Source organism: Phaseolus vulgaris, chromosome 8, assembly GCF_051622355.1.
Source record: "Phaseolus vulgaris cultivar YP4 chromosome 8, ASM5162235v1, whole genome shotgun sequence".
In the NCBI taxonomy this organism is placed as follows: domain Eukaryota; kingdom Viridiplantae; phylum Streptophyta; class Magnoliopsida; order Fabales; family Fabaceae; genus Phaseolus; species Phaseolus vulgaris.
Genome location: NC_143505.1, coordinates 20,083,448 through 20,099,943, shown reverse-complemented (window position 1 = coordinate 20,099,943; position 16,496 = coordinate 20,083,448). Strand labels below are relative to the sequence as shown.

The following is a 16,496-nucleotide window of genomic DNA, read 5'->3' as shown; positions in this document are numbered from 1 at the left end:
TTTATTTTAACACCTTTTACAGTTATTAACATAGAAGTTATGGAGGTAGATGGAGAATTCGTCTTCATGATTTTACACATTCTTCTTATAGTTTTTTTTTTAAGAACTAAAGCCTAAAAAAAGGAAATGACGAACAAAATTTATTACCATTTTTATTTGAAATAGAACTACAATTTAAATATAAAAATATAATCAAAATTATAAAAAATAATTATTATAAAATAACATAATTAATAATATTATTAATCTCAAATTCAATTCCTTATTTCCTAATCTAAACAAAACATAATAAATCCTAAAACCTAAACCTAAACCGTAAATCTTAAATTCTATATCTAAATCCTAAACAACATAAATTTGATGAGAAATTATAAATTCTAAACCCTAAACACGTAAAAACTTAAACCTAAAATCTCATTCAAGACTTTGTATATAAATTAAATGTCTTTTCTTCTACTGAAATTTTGGGGAAAAAATTGAAGTATGAAGTCTTTATTACGCAATGTGTTGGAATTATTTACAATATTCACTTTCTAAATTAGTATGAGAGTTATATAGAAATGTTTATTGAACCCGTCCTACCATTCCTATTTTGATCTCATCTATTTCTAGATGTCTAATATTTTGAAATCCTATATAATTTAGAAATATTACTAAATTATAAAAAAGATTTTAAGTCTAATTAAAGCTTAAAAGAACCAAAAGATATGACAAAATAATAATTACTTTTGAAGGAGAACCAAAGGTTATGGTTTATTCATTAAATGCAAGAATAAAAAAGTTAATGATTATTAAATTTTATAAAAGTATACGTTATTTTTATTTTGAAAGTTATAAATTAAATTTTTTAAGCTTAGACAGTCCGTAAGAGTGCGTTCTATTTAAAATTTTGTTGAATTTATATAGTGTCACTCCATCCACAATTTATTCTCTATCCATCTTAATATGTTTAATACTCAGATGTATAATTTTCTATCTTAAAAGTTATAAATTAAATTAAATTTTTTAATCTTAGATGTAAATTTTATGAGATTACGTTAATTTTAAAATTCACTTTCTAATAAAAAAAGTTTTGCTTAATTCACTTTCTAATAAACTTATTGGAATAAGTTTTTCTAGATCTATACCATAATTATTATGAAACTTGAGATATTCAACACTCAATAAGTTAAAAATATGTTTGAGATTCCACCTAATAAATTATAAATATGATCGAATTGTAAAAGAAATACTTTAAATCTAAAACAGCAAAGGAAAAATAAAACGACATAATAGTTACTTTTGAAAGAGAATTAAATTAATAATTAATAACAACTTTAAATATTTTTCTATATTTATATATGATATTATTTTGAAAGCTTTTTATAATAAAAAAATATTTTTCTATATTCATTAAATTAACATGATTTTTTCATTGAATGTTGGGATACAAAAATTAATTATTATTAAATTTTATAAAAATATAAATTATTTTCTATTTTGAAAGTTATAAATTAAAATTTTGTAATTTTAGGTATCTAAATTACAATTTTAAAAATAAAAGTAAAATAAATAAAGACACTAAATTGAAAACTAACGTATATGTATTAAAAAATGAAAACAACCAAGAGAAATAATATTTTCCTTAAGAATTTGCTGAAATTTTTGTCTATAAATTTCAAAGTCTTGTCTCTTCCTAGTACACTCTTCTTCTTTCTTCCTCTGAACCCGAATTTCGTATTCAGTCATGGATTTCTCGCTACCTCTCTCAGTGCATGGAGGAGAGAAACGAAAAAGCAAAGAATCAAAATTGGTATTCATTCAAATTCCCAGCTACTTCTCTCTTGTGTTAATTAGTACAGTGACTGCATCTTTTCACGATTATTTTTTGTAACAAAATGTGACCCCTTGACTTGCTTCGTGTGCTTATTATACACTGTTATATACAAGCACACACCACATTACTCATTCTCATTTATCAGATGGTAAAGCTAGAACCTTTTACATTACCCTTTATTCGATTTGCGTCTGCGAGTTCTGGGTTTGAGTTTGTTTTGCTGTTTTCGTCTTCCATGAAAAGGAGATGGATCGTTTTTGTAATAGGGTGTTTTTCTTTTGTTGGATTTTGAATGTAGGTTGAACAAAGAGGCAAAGAAGCTATGGAAGGTGCACTCTCAATGGGTACACACACTCATACCAAGCAGCAGAAGATTACACGTGATGTTCTTCCATTTGCCAGAAGGTGAGTTTAATGTGCACATGTTATGGTAAAAGATTCTAGTGTTTATGAGTGCATGCATTGTTGAATATATTATTATGAGAGTACTATCCCTTTCTCACTGATTCTTAGTTATTTTTTTTTGTTTTTATTTTCTGTAGCTGTCGGCTTGAAGCATTGGACAAAGCTATCCGTGAGAATACAATTGTGTACTTGGAGACTGGTTCCGGCAAACCTTTGATAGCTATCATGCTACTTCGCAGATATGCCCACCACCTTCGAAAGCCTTCTCCTTTCACTGCAGTGTTCGTGGTTCCCCAAGTTGTGTTGGTCTCTCAAGTATGCCACTTTCTATCTTTACTATGCCATTTCCCCAAATTGTATTGTGCTGGTTGATTGAGAAGCCATGTAATGTTCGGTATTTTCACTGTGTTTTTTCTTCGTTATCTTTTAACTTGTTGCTGCTGTTCAATTGTAATTTAGCAAGCTGAAACTGTGAAAAAGCATACCGATTTGAAAGTGGGAGTGTATTGGGGAGATATGGGAGTTCACTTCTGGGATGGAGGGACATGGAAACAAGAAATGGAGAAATACGAGGTGAAGGTTTTTGCATTCTATTAGAACTGAAATATTGTTTGTTATTTCTACAGATCTGCTTTGCATAATCTTAACCCATCTGTTTGTGTCATGTGTGATATATTCTTATTTTCCCCGTTGGTAAAGTTGACTGAACATTTATTTCAGTAGTTATGATTCATTATCTTAATATTATGATTCGATACAATTAAACTACCTACCCATTATCATTATTATAAGGTGGATTTTAAATGACTTTGAAACTCACGATACATGGATACATGGATGAATTTGACTTATATGCTATCATTGATATAAACCGCATAACTCAAGGATTTGCTATTTATTTGTTTTATACATTTCTTTCACCATTTCCATTGAAAATATTGAAAGTTCATACAAGCTTAAATTGTTAAACGGAAAGGATTTGAAGGAACACTTTTAAACTTATCCTATTTTGTTGTTTTGTTTTAATTTTTCTGAATTAAAGATTTCATAAGCTCATAATTAATATATTTTTTACTAGAACTTCGATTTACTTGTCTAAATTTTTTTCTCAATTAAAAATTTACATGGATACTTTATATTACTATATGATATATTTGAAGTAAAATTTCCAAAAATATTATGTGATTGTCAGTTTTTGAACCTAGTATGCACCCAAGGCCACTTTTGAGGAGATCACTAAGATACTCCATTTTTTTCATTGATTGCCATCTGCCACAAATTCTTTTTGTAGTTCCTTTTGGAATCCATGCTTGCATGTTGTTTAAATTTGACAATCTTGTCTTATTTGTGACCTTTTTTCTGGGTTAAATCTTAAAGTATACTTAAACGTTGTTTTTGCCTTCTATTGTTCAATTGCTAGAATATGACTATTTGTCATTTGTTACTTTTAATATGATGCTTCTGATTTATTTTTTCTGCATGGATAAGTAGAAAATACTATCAGTAATGCTTTTGAATGGGCAGGTGCTTATCATGACTCCTGTAATATTGCTCAATTGTTTGAGGCATAGCTTCCTCGAATTGAATATGATTAAAGTTTTAATAATGGATGAATGCCATCATTCTAGGAGTAAACACCCTTATGCCTGCATTATGACTGTAAGTATTAGCTTTCCTGTCAATTGGGTTGTGTCTTTGAATTTCTTACTATTTTTTATTATAGTAGTATATTTGAGTAGTGACTTCTTCATTAATATGTTGTATTACTAGTATGCTTGAATACAAAGAATTTATTGTAAAAATATAGTATATATTCATTATATAAATTTGATTTGATAAAAATAAAAATTTTAAAAATATTAATAAATAATTTTTGTTAACATGTTGTTACTTATGTGCATTGTGCTAATTCTTTGAATTTCTCTTCCACCATCATCATTCAAAACTGTTTTAGTTTGTGCTTTGGAATTAGTTTGTTACCTTTTTAAGATTGATTTGGTGCAGGAATTTTATCATCCCCAATTACAATGTGGTAGTTTTGCCCTCCCCGAATCTTTGGTATCACTGCATCTCCAATTAAGTCGAAAGATATACAGGCTTAGAAAGGTTTATGGCTCCTTGAATATCTGTTTTTCTTTCTCTAATGTTAATTCACTTTTTCTTTTTTTTTAATCCAGTTGCAAATTTTGAATCATCCTTGTCAGAATATTCAGAAACTAATGACTCTAATGCATTCAAAGGTAGTTTTTTCTCACCCTCTATTGTATGGTTTTTCTTGCTTTGTTCTTCTGCTCATTATATTGTTTGAATGGGTCTTGTCCTATATTTTCTTGTCCAACTTGACAAATATTTTGAATCGAAGGTATATACATGTGTAAGTGAACCTGTCATCACTGAGTTCATACCAACATCAACACCAAAATTGAAGTTTTACAATGACAATGGAATTCAATTTGTATTATTTGAAAAAATAGCGTCTAAGCTCAAGATGATAAAAGAGCTGGTATGTACATTTAAAGATATATCAGTTTTTGAAATATACTTTGAAACATTTAAGAAAAATAAAAATCGCATATTTGTTGAGCATGGAAATATCAGTATGCCTCTTACCCAAAGTCTTTTTGTTTTACTCGTGAGAAGTTGTATTTGAATTTATAGATCATCATCCTGTATTTAGTTCCTGTCACAGTTTCATTTATATTTAATGCTACTTTATAATTTTTTATGTCAAGAGGTTATTTAGAATGTTTTTATTGTTTCTCAGCATGAACTCGCTCTAAAAAGTTCAGATTTCACTAAATCAGCTATGAGTTTCCCAAAAAAGAATAACAAAGATGTTTTATGCTTTGATATTTAGTCTGGTGAGCATGGTGTTTTTGGTTGGCTTTGAAGGTTCATGCCTTTCTCCTGCAGAAATTTTCTGACTCCCATGCCTCTTTAAGGTTTCATAAATTCTATTTTTTTTTACAGGCTGCTGAGTCTTTATCTTCTAGTGAATTTGACTCGTTTTCATGGGGATACTCTGGGGATAGAGTTGTAAGAAAAGGTCTGTTCTGCTTGTGGCTAAAATTGAGGTGGTTGCAACTTCTTTCAGGTCCAAGAAAGAGAGAATGTGCAAGAGAACACATTCTCGAAGTGGCCTATCAATATTACCTCTTCTCCGTCTAGGGTTAGTCTAGGATAGAATTTTCATCTTCCAATTTGAATGGATCGAAGTGAACATACTTGAGATTCTGGAATTTTCCAACCCGCAACAAAGGTTAGACGGAAATTAGTTAGACTCTCCGACGAGAACATGTCAGATGGAATGTAAATAGTAGATGCCTCAGTTCTGTTATTGCCTGCATCAAGATTAAGATCAAGCTCCTTCACCTTGTAAGTGGAAAGTGCTTCAGCCGACAACAATGAGTTAAAGTCCTGTCTGAAATTTTCAGTATAATTCTTCGCATCTATCTTAAGATTTGAAATGGGTGCATCTTCGTTTCGTTCTAGAAGCATTCTATTAGCAAACATTGCAAAAATGTGTAAGAGTCTAACACATTTACAATAATTGTCATTAATCGGGAAAGTTAAGTCTAGGAAGTTGCAAGAAAAGGTCCCTCCAGCTTTTGGCTAAAATTGTGGTGGTGACAACTTCTTTCAAGTCCAAGAAAGAAAGAATGAGTAAGAGAACACATTCTATTAGCAAACATTGCAAAAAAAGGTATAAGAGTCTAGCACATTTACAATAATTGTCATTAGTCAGGAAAGTTAAGTCAATATTGGGAAGTTGCAAGAAAAGGTCTCTCCTGCTTTTGGCTAAGACGGTGTTGGTGACACTTCTTTCGGGTTCAAGAAAGAAAGAATGAGTAAGAGAACACAATCTAGAAGCTTCTTTCAAGTCCAAGAAAGAGAATGAGTAAGAGAACACATTCTAGAAGCTTCTTCCAGGTGCAAGAAAGAATGAGTAAGAGCATAAATTTTAGAAGCTTCTTTCAGGTCCAAGAAAGAAAGAATGAGTAGAGCACACATTCTAGAAGTGGACTGAGTCTATCAATATTACCATCTAGGGTTGTTTGATTGTACGTATTGATATTTTTTATGTTATTATGATGATTATATTAAATATATTTGATGGATCTGCTACTTTTGCTATAATTGTAGGGGTTTGACTGACATGAGATGCATAATTTTTGTTGAAAGGATCGTTACTGCTATTGTATTTCAAGATTTATTCAATACCTTGCTTCCAAATTACAATATCTGGAAGACTAAATTCTCTGCTGGAAACAATTTTGGATTGCAAAATTGGTCAAGGAGAAAACAAAATGAAATTGTGGAAGAATTTCGAATGGGATTGGTATGTTGTTTTTTTTAAACTGTCCACCTATTGTAATAATCAAATGAAAAGGTCTTATCAATAAAAAAAATTAAAATGCAGGTCAATATCATTGTTGCAACATCAATTCTTGAAGAGGGTTTAGATGTTCAAAGTTGCAATTTAGTTATTAGATTTGATCCATCTCCCACGCAGTTTCATACAGTCCCGAGGATGTGTTAGAATGAAAAATTCAGACTACATATTAATGTTTAAGAGGTATTTGATTTTACATTACTCCCTAAGCACCTTTATTACTCTGGTGCTTTCTGATAAAAATAACTCTGGTGCTTAGTTAAGTACAAATTACTAAACTGCAAGACACAAAAATATATTGAAAACTTATGTTCTAAACTAAATTTTCTCTAAACCCTAAACCCTAACCATCCTTTATTTTACTCTAAATTACAGTGGGCATTCAGTTATATGCTCTCGAGTTGAGAAATACCTTGCTAGTGCAGGCTGTCTGTATGCTAATTTCTTCTGAACATATTTTTTTGAATTAAAACCATGAAAATAATCTCTACTTGTTTGGGTGTGGTACAAAACTTTAGACTTCTTAGTTGTTATGTCTGCATTGGGTTGCTTTCCTTGTTTCTGAAATCAAATGTTATAATCTTAACATGAATAAAATTTGCATTCGCTTCAGCGGGAACTGTTATTAACAAGAACTTAGTTACCAATGTCACGAGGCCTAAATATTGTGCAAAAAGGTTGTGGAAATGTTTAGTGTTAGTCTTTAAGCATTAACAATATGCGATCCAATCTAAATCTTTACTTCATGTTTTTCATTTCAGAAGCAAGCAAAGCCTTTGTTGAATTACCTCTTGAACTGTGTATAATCTTGTCTCCATTAAAAGATAGTATCATTTATTCCGTCAATCATGCATCGGATTGCTTGGAGCTTTGAACTTAAAAAGGATGCATTTGGATCATTGCACGCAAAATGAAACTCAAATAATGAAGGTATGTACAATTACTCAACAAAAGTTTATGTTTCCATGTGTTTTTTTCTGGGAAAGGCAGTTTTATATGTCCGTTAATTGTCTTTAATAGACAAAAAAGAAAGCAGTGAAAAAAATTATCTTACTGCAAGTTTTCTTGTATACTTTCATATATATATATATATATATATAAGCAGTTGTCTCAGTCAATACTCGATGAAGACTGGGAAGAAACTTGTCAGTGGGAAATGGTCTCCGTTAGCATCTTTTGGTTGATTTGTATTAGTGTTCTTTCGAAGTTTGGGTTCATACTTACACCAAAAGATATCTGCAATTGGCATTGTAGGTGTTAGAGACAATAACTCAACAGACTATAGTAGATTCTTTTTTAAAATATGCTCTCAGTCAACAGCTTTTTAAAACCTATCAAAGTGATCATGAAGGTCTCCTTAGTTTGAAAAGGGAAAAGATAATTTCTAACGCAGCACTTTGCAAGTTCGGGTGCAGTTCTGGCCTTCCGGTATTCTCTCTCTCCCTCTTTATTTATCTCTGATATAGTTTCAGTTGTGATACTATTTTTTATCCATTCTCAGAAATGAATTTTCATGGTTTTAGAATCCTTCATTATTATCATAAGGATTGCATTATCATCTTGAAACATCAGAACTCTGAATTATTTTTTATTGGCAGGGTTTCATACGAAATGAGCCATTTGATCCTCGTACCTGGCCCATTCCTGGTGATAAATCTGGAAGTTTTAAAATAGAAGAGTTTATTAGCAAGGGGAAAAAGATTTATATTTCTGGACAAAGAAAATCTTATGCTTCTCCAATGTAAAGTATCTTTCAAACATTATTTTGCTTTATTGCCTTCGCTAGGATCATTATTCTTTGGCATATCTTACTTTTAGTTTTGCAGCAGAGTTCTATTTGTGACTTATACGATGATCTAATGTAGTTTCTTATTGTTTGATAGGTGCTTGGAGACATTATAGAATCTCTAGCTGGAGCGATTCTTGTTGATCCAGGAGACACAATAAGGAGGTTGTGTGGCAAAGCATAAGGCCACTTTTGGAACCCCTTGTAACACCAGAAACATTGAAGCTCCATCCCATCAGAGAGTTGAATGAACTTTGCTAGAAAAGAAGTTATAATATTAGACAAGAGATTGTGACCCGTGAAGATGGTGTAACTAATTATATTAATGGAGGTAGAAGCTGATGGAATCATTCACCAGTTTGAGTATCTCGGTCCTGCTCTTAAGAACACAGCCAAGAAGATAGTCTACAAGGAAATTTTGATTTCTTTGAAGGAAGAAAAGTTATAATAGGATAGGCACACAAGTTTTGATTGGTTAACCAATCATTTTAGGAATATCTCATTAGTTTTTGTTTTAATTTGGTCTTGTATCGGTTTTCTTCATTCCAGTTGTACAACGGTTATACATTCTTTATGTACAAAAATAAGATTAGTTTTATTAAATAAACATTTCTAACTGTATTTTAGTTATATGGAATAAATATCTATTTCTTGGTAATACACATTCTAGGTTTTGATATCACTAACACAACAAAGAAAATGGGTCTTTGTTTTGAATAAACTTTGCTTTGTTGAGAACTGGTCCAACTGTTCTGTAAATTCTCTGAAATTTTTTTACTATTAGTCATTATGTTTGTCTTTTTTAAAGAGACGCCATAATTGAAATTTTTTGTCAGCACTAGTAAATTTGGTAAATTTGGTGGAATGGAAGTTATAATTTTCAGCCAATTCATTTGATTAAATCACAAATGGTAGAAAATTGGTTTGCCAGTTTTTTTAATTTAAAAAAAAAATAATTATAATTTACAGGATTACAATTTCTGTTTTGTATATAAAAAACGTAAATATATAATCATATTGTAGTTTAAATTATAAACATTTATAAATTAAATTGTTATAAATTAATATAGTAACATTTTTAAAAAATACATCCCTTATAATGCATTCTAAAAATATCAAGATAATTTAATTTCATTAATTTATTCAATGATACTCTAGTTATTATTGACCAACACGATCTTAATAAAAATAATACTATTTTTTTAATATAAGTGATAAAAAAATCATTTGAAGAATATACATTCTATATCTTGGTTGTGTTATGGTTGTATGAAGACTAAACACCTTCCAAATAAGAGCATTCACTTATAAGGCAGTTTCTTCCTGCACCCCCATAATGTAATGCAAAGACAATAATATCCCTACTATTTTTAGAAAACCCCAAAATACACATAAAATCCACACTACTCTTTCTTCTTCTGGACAATGCAATTCGGTAATTTTACGGAATAAGAAATCCGCATTTATTTTTTTGCATTCTGGATTGGAAAATCCATAAATATTTCGGATTGGAAAATCCATAAATATTCCGGATTGATGAATCCGGTAATCTTCCGGATCCATCAATCCATAAGAAAAATTAGACTTCCGGATTTAGCAATACGAAAATCAACAAGTTGCTTTCGAAACAAGGTGAAGGTTAGTTTTGGGATTTACAAAATTGTGGGGGAGCAGGAAGAAAAACGTAGGGGTGCAGGAAGAAGAAGCCCACTTATAAATGAGAACTTGTTAGAGTTTAGGTTTAACGGACTCTAAAACAACACAATGGATTTTGATTTTTTTAATGAGTTAAAAAATATATATTTTTTTAAAATTATTTATTTTACTATATAAAATGTTTAAATTGGTTTAGATGCTGTTTTTGAGAAAACTTTATATCGGCATAGTCGATAACATATAGATTTTTTTTATTAAAGTAAATATATATATGTATGTTTATGTTAAAATATTTTTTAATTAATTTATTTTCATAAAAAAAATTCAATGTCAGCTCGACACTACCTAATATTTGTCTTTTTATGAAATAAATAAAAATATTTATATGAAACGAGTTTATATTACTGTACTTATGTAATTTCTTGTTTATTAGCATTTAAAAACTCCTTTTTAAAATTGTGTTTGAAAATAAATTCTTAAGTCATTTTGCTTTCTTTCATAGTTAAATCATAATTCAATCCCAAATTGTTACTATATTAGTCAGAAGTGTTTGGGACCTCGGTCCAAGTGTTTAGGTTAGTTTAGTTTTTGGGTTAGTATGAGTTCAAAGGGTGGGCCATAATTTCAGCTTAGATGTTGGTAGACAGTTCTAGAAAGAAAATTAAAATATAAAGGAATATTTTGATTGTTTATAAAACATACGCTAATTAAATACCCATAAAAGTCGTTGGAAATAAAGTTGTTAGTACTCGAGAATAAAGGTGCAAGTGAACAAAATGTTTTATTGTTGTTAGCACCTGAGAATAAAGGTGCACGTAAGCAATATGTTGTTTTTCTGTTATGATTATATGCTTTTTGTTGAGATTATGTTCTCCCTGTTGAGAATCTTGCTCTGTGTAGATTGGAGAAAACCGTTGAATGGATATCTATAAAAGGGGCTTGAGACCCGGGGGTAAAGGTATGTTGTTTATGAATACTTGAGACTTAAACATATTTGATATTTTTGAATGCTCTCACTTACTTGATCGTTAGAGTCTGATCAAAAGGTAGAACCCTCTTTGTCCCAGTGGAGCACCAAGTACCTCGAAGCACTAATTGGAGGCAAATCAGAAGAGGAGCTTGTCCATTCAATCTGTTTGAGGTCAACCGGTGAGAACATTTGGCGCCCACCGTGGGGCCCGATAAAACTTGATCCCATCCACATTTGTGACTGAGCCTTCTGACGTGATGAGAAACACAAGGCAAGGCCTACTGGGATTCGAAGGAAGCGATGCCTCCACCTTACAACAACTCATATAGGCCATGAGGGCCCTCCAAGAGGCGAATGAAGAATATTGAAGAGAGCAAGAGCGAATCCAAGAAGAAGCCAAGGTCGAGCAGGAGCGGCTACGAGCAGAAGCCCGAGAAGCAAGAGAGCCTGTAAGATCATCTAATAGCATAAATCAAGGCCTCTCAGATAGCTATGGAGGAACATGCACAAACCAATGAGAATTTGTGCAAAACCAATGAGGAGTTGCGAAAGAGCGTGCACCGACATGACCGACGTTCCACCAGGGAACAATCTCTGAACTGGTCATCGAGAGATAATCTCAAGCCATTCTCACTGGAAATTATGGATGAGCATGTGCCACCTCACTATATCAGACCTAAGATCGCCTTTTTCACGGGAGTACAATACCCTAAAAATCATCTCACGTCATTCAATGCTCAAATGATCATCTCTGGAGGATCAGATGCCATCCGATGTAAGATGTTCATGGACACTTTTATAAGTACAACCCTACAATAGTTCAGTGGGATCCCGGATGGTCAAATCACCTCTTTCCCTTAGTTCTCCAAGATATTTAGAGAACAATTCTTGGTTAACTAGGTCAAACCCCCAAGGTTGTATGACCTTTTTAGTTTTTAGCATCAAACAAAGGGAGGGAAAGACACTGAAAGATTATCTAAATAGGTTATGCACGATGATGGTAAGACTTAAAAAGCATGATGAAGAGATGATGATCATTGTCTTTGAACAAGGGATGGCAGTAGGATCGTTCAGTGATTCGTTAATCAGGAATTCAGCGGAGCCATTTTCTGAGGTATGTGAGCGAGTTGTCGCCCACATCGAGGCGGAAAAGGTCGTACTCAGGAAGAATGGTAGCTTGCGCTCAAGGCAATCTATACCTAAGGAGAGCAACCGAGATCATCCTCTACGGGTGAACGAAGCCTCCATCGAGAAGAGAACGGACTCGAGGTATGTACCATATGTAGCAAAGAAAGATGAGCCTAAGGTGAAGGCCAGGGAAGTGTCAACAACTCGGCGCAAATTCTGAGTATCCTATAAAAAGATCCTGAGGATGCCAAGGGTAGCAGACAAGCTAAAGTTTCCCCAGAAGACGAATCGGAACTTAGGGTCGCGAAGAGATGCCTAGTGCGAGTTCCATAGAGCATTTGAGAACAACATTGAACGATGCATAACCTTGGGTTACCAATTGGCTAGCCTGGTCAAGGAAGGGTTCTTAAAGGAGTATCTCGAGGTTAACCAGGAAGAACCAAAGGGAGAGGTTACTATCAAGGACCAAACACATGAGACACCGGTCCACAGAGAGCTGAACACCATCTCGGGAGGAATTTCCGGAGGAGGAAGCTCGACTTCCAAACATAATCGATACGCGCGAGCGGTGATGTCCCTGAATACGAGGATACCTGATCATCCTCTAACGACCACTCTCAGCTTCACGAGTTCCGACCTGGAAGACGTGGCTCACGAGGATGATCCGATGGTGATATTTGTCGTCACTGTAGGGCAAAAGGTGCACATAGTCTTGGTTGATTAAGGGAGCTTGGCTGATGTGATGTTCTAGGGAACGTTCACCAACTTGCAGTTATCCCCCGACCAGTTGAGGAAATACGATGAGTGTTTGGTCGGCTTCGTGGGAGATCAGGTAGAAGTACGAGGGTACATTGAGTTGAGGACGACCTTCTCCGATGAAAGCACGATCAGGACGATTATCATCATGTACATCGTTGTTAACGCGTCTTCTGCTTACGACTTGCTTTTAGGGCGACCTTCCTTGAACAAGTTGGGTGAGGTGGCCTCGAGAGCCCATATGAAGATGAATTTTTCTTCTCATAAAAGAGAGGTGATTACCATAAAGTCCGATCAGAAGACGACACGAAATGCTACGAGAGTAGTTTAAAGAATTGAAGGGGAACTTACACAATCGCTACCTAGGCAGGAGAGCCAGAATGGATTGAAGAGACAAATGTCATCAATGAGAGATGACCTATACCTGCTGGAGAGGTTCAGGAAAGGAAGATAAAAAGGACTCAAGTCCAAGTTGTTGGGTTTAATAGTGCCAAAGTTCAAGAGGGGGGGGGGGGGGGGGGGGGGGGGTGAATTGACCTTTTAAAACCTTCTCGCAGAAATAGTGTTTATTACAGTTTACAGAAAATAAATCGATTTATTTGAAATTGAACAGATTTATTTTGGCACTGTTTGTGTTTGAAAAACGTTTATAGGTGTTCTTCTCAAGATCAAACAGTTTTCCAGAAATTAAGAACAATATGAATCGAGCCCAGAAAGAACAAATTTATTATTGATTGAACAGATTTATTTCTTGGCAGTTTTAACATATATGCAAAAATTTAAGTGCAGAGATTAAGGGAGAATGAACACAAGGACCTTATACTGGTTCACTCAACTGAGCTACATCCAGTCTTCACCTAAACCAAGGTGAAATTTACTAAATCACAATTCAAACAAACACAAATCCCACTGTTCTTGAAACCTACAAGAACTTAGGTACACTTGCTGAAAAACCCTATTTCAGCACACGCACACTCTTCAAGAAAACCTATCAAGAAGAGCGTACAACCAAACTTTTACAAGAAAAGAAAAGTGAAACGACTACACCTGATTGAGGATGCAGAATTGACCTTTTAAAACCTTCTCGCAGAAATAGTGTTTATTACAATTTACAGAAAATAAATCGACCTTTTAAAACCTTCTTGCAGAAATAGTGTTTATTACAGTTTACAGAAAATAAATCGATTTATTTGAAATTGAACAGATTTATTTTGGCACTGTTTGTGTTTGAAAAACGTTTATACAGTCAAGATTATGCAGATTGATTTTCCAGATACACACACTGATATACTGATGAAGAACAGTGAATCACAGAACAGCAAGCTTCAATTTTAAGCAATTGATTAAGGTTCAATTAATAGCTTTGACAATTTCTTGAGTTACCTATTACAATCAACCTGTTCCAGTGGCTTTTAACAGATTATAGGTGTTCTTCTCAAGATCAAACAGTTTTCCAGAAATTAAGAACAATATGAATCGAGCCCAGAAAGAACAAATTTATTATTGATTGAACAGATTTATTTCTTGGCAGTTTTAACAGATATGCAAAAATTTAAGTGCAGAGATTAAGGGAGAATGAACACAAGGCCCTTATACTGGTTCACTCAACTGAGCTACATCCAGTCTTCACCTAAACCAAGGTGAAATTCACTAAATCACAATTCAAACAAACACAAATCCCACTGTTCTTGAAACCTACAAGAACTTAGGTACACTTGCTGAAAAACCCTATTTCAGCACACACACACTCTTCAAGAAAACCTATCAAGAAGAGTGTACAACCAAACTTTTACAAGAAAAGAAAAGTGAAACGACTACACCTGATTGAGGATGCATAATTGACCTTTTAAAACCTTCTCGCAGAAATAGTGTTTATTACAATTTACAGAAAATAAATCGACCTTTTAAAACCTTCTCGCAGAAATAGTGTTTATTACAGTTTACATAAAATAAATCGATTTATTTGAAATTGAACAGATTTATTTTGGCACTGTTTGTGTTTGAAAAACGTTTATACAGTCAAGATTATGCAGATTGATTTTCCAGATACACACACTGATATACTGATGATGAACAGTGAATCACAGAACAGCAAGCTTCAATTTTAAGCAATTGATTAAGGTTCAATTAATAGCTTTGACAATTTCTTGAGTTACCTATTACAATCAACCTGTTCCAGTGGCTTTTAACAGATTATAGGTGTTCTTCTCAAGATCAAACAGTTTTCCAGAAATTAAGAACAATATGAATCGAGCCCAGAAAGAACAAATTTATTATTGATTGAACAGATTTATTTCTTGGCAGTTTTAACATATATGCAAAAATTTAAGTGCAGAGATTAAGGGAGAATGAACACAAGGACCTTATACTGGTTCACTCAACTGAGCTACATCCAGTCTTCACCTAAACCAAGGTGAAATTTACTAAATCACAATTCAAACAAACACAAATCCCACTGTTCTTGAAACCTACAAGAACTTAGGTACACTTGCTGAAAAACCCTATTTCAGCACACACACACTCTTCAAGAAAACCTATCAAGAAGAGCGTACAACCAAACTTTTACAAGAAAAGAAAAGTGAAACGACTACACCTGATTGAGGATGCAGAATTGACCTTTTAAAACCTTCTCGCAGAAATAGTGTTTATTACAGTTTACAGAAAATAAATCGACCTTTTAAAACCTTCTTGCAGAAATAGTGTTTATTACAGTTTACAGAAAATAAATCGATTTATTTGAAATTGAACAGATTTATTTTGGCACTGTTTGTGTTTGAAAAACGTTTATACAGTCAAGATTATGCAGATTGATTTTCCAGATACACACACTGATATACTGATGATGAACAGTGAATCACAGAACAGCAAGCTTCAATTTTAAGCAATTGATTAAGGTTCAATTAATAGCTTTGACAATTTCTTGAGTTACCTATTACAATCAACCTGTTCCAGTGGCTTTTAACAGATTATAGGTGTTCTTCTCAAGATCAAACAGTTTTCCAGAAATTAAGAACAATATGAATCGAGCCCAGAAAGAACAAATTTATTATTGATTGAACAGATTTATTTCTTGGCAGTTTTAACAGATATGCAAAAATTTAAGTGCAGAGATTAAGGGAGAATGAACACAAGGCCCTTATACTGGTTCACTCAACTGAGCTACATCCAGTCTTCACCTAAACCAAGGTGAAATTCACTAAATCACAATTCAAACAAACACAAATCCCACTGTTCTTGAAACCTACAAGAACTTAGGTACACTTGCTGAAAAACCCTATTTCAGCACACACACACTCTTCAAGAAAACCTATCAAGAAGAGCGTACAACCAAACTTTTACAAGAAAAGAAAAGTGAAACGACTACACCTGATTGAGGATGCAGAATTGACCTTTTAAAACCTTCTCGCAGAAATAGTGTTTATTACAGTTTACAGAAAATAAATCGACCTTTTAAAACCTTCTCGCAGAAATAGTGTTTATTACAGTTTACAGAAAATAAATCGATTTATTTGAAATTGAACAGATTTATTTTGGCACTGTTTGTGTTTGAAAAACGTTTATACAGTCAAGATTATGCAGATTGATT

General features: G+C 33.0%; 1 pseudogene across 1 annotated transcript; it reads left to right on the top strand.

Annotated features, from left to right (window-relative positions):
* The first annotated feature begins 1,698 nt into the window (after positions 1–1,698).
* Positions 1,699–9,021, top strand: LOC137824733 (endoribonuclease Dicer homolog 2-like; annotated as a pseudogene). The gene is made up of 16 exons (XR_016514926.1): positions 1,699–1,792; positions 2,115–2,221; positions 2,359–2,536; positions 2,681–2,794; positions 3,746–3,880; positions 4,226–4,317; positions 4,399–4,461; positions 4,584–4,724; positions 5,192–5,257; positions 5,316–5,390; positions 5,481–5,530; positions 6,365–6,560; positions 7,315–7,544; positions 7,869–8,042; positions 8,213–8,355; positions 8,498–9,021. The product of XR_016514926.1 is annotated as an endoribonuclease Dicer homolog 2-like (transcript).
* Positions 9,022–16,496: the final 7,475 nt, after the last annotated feature.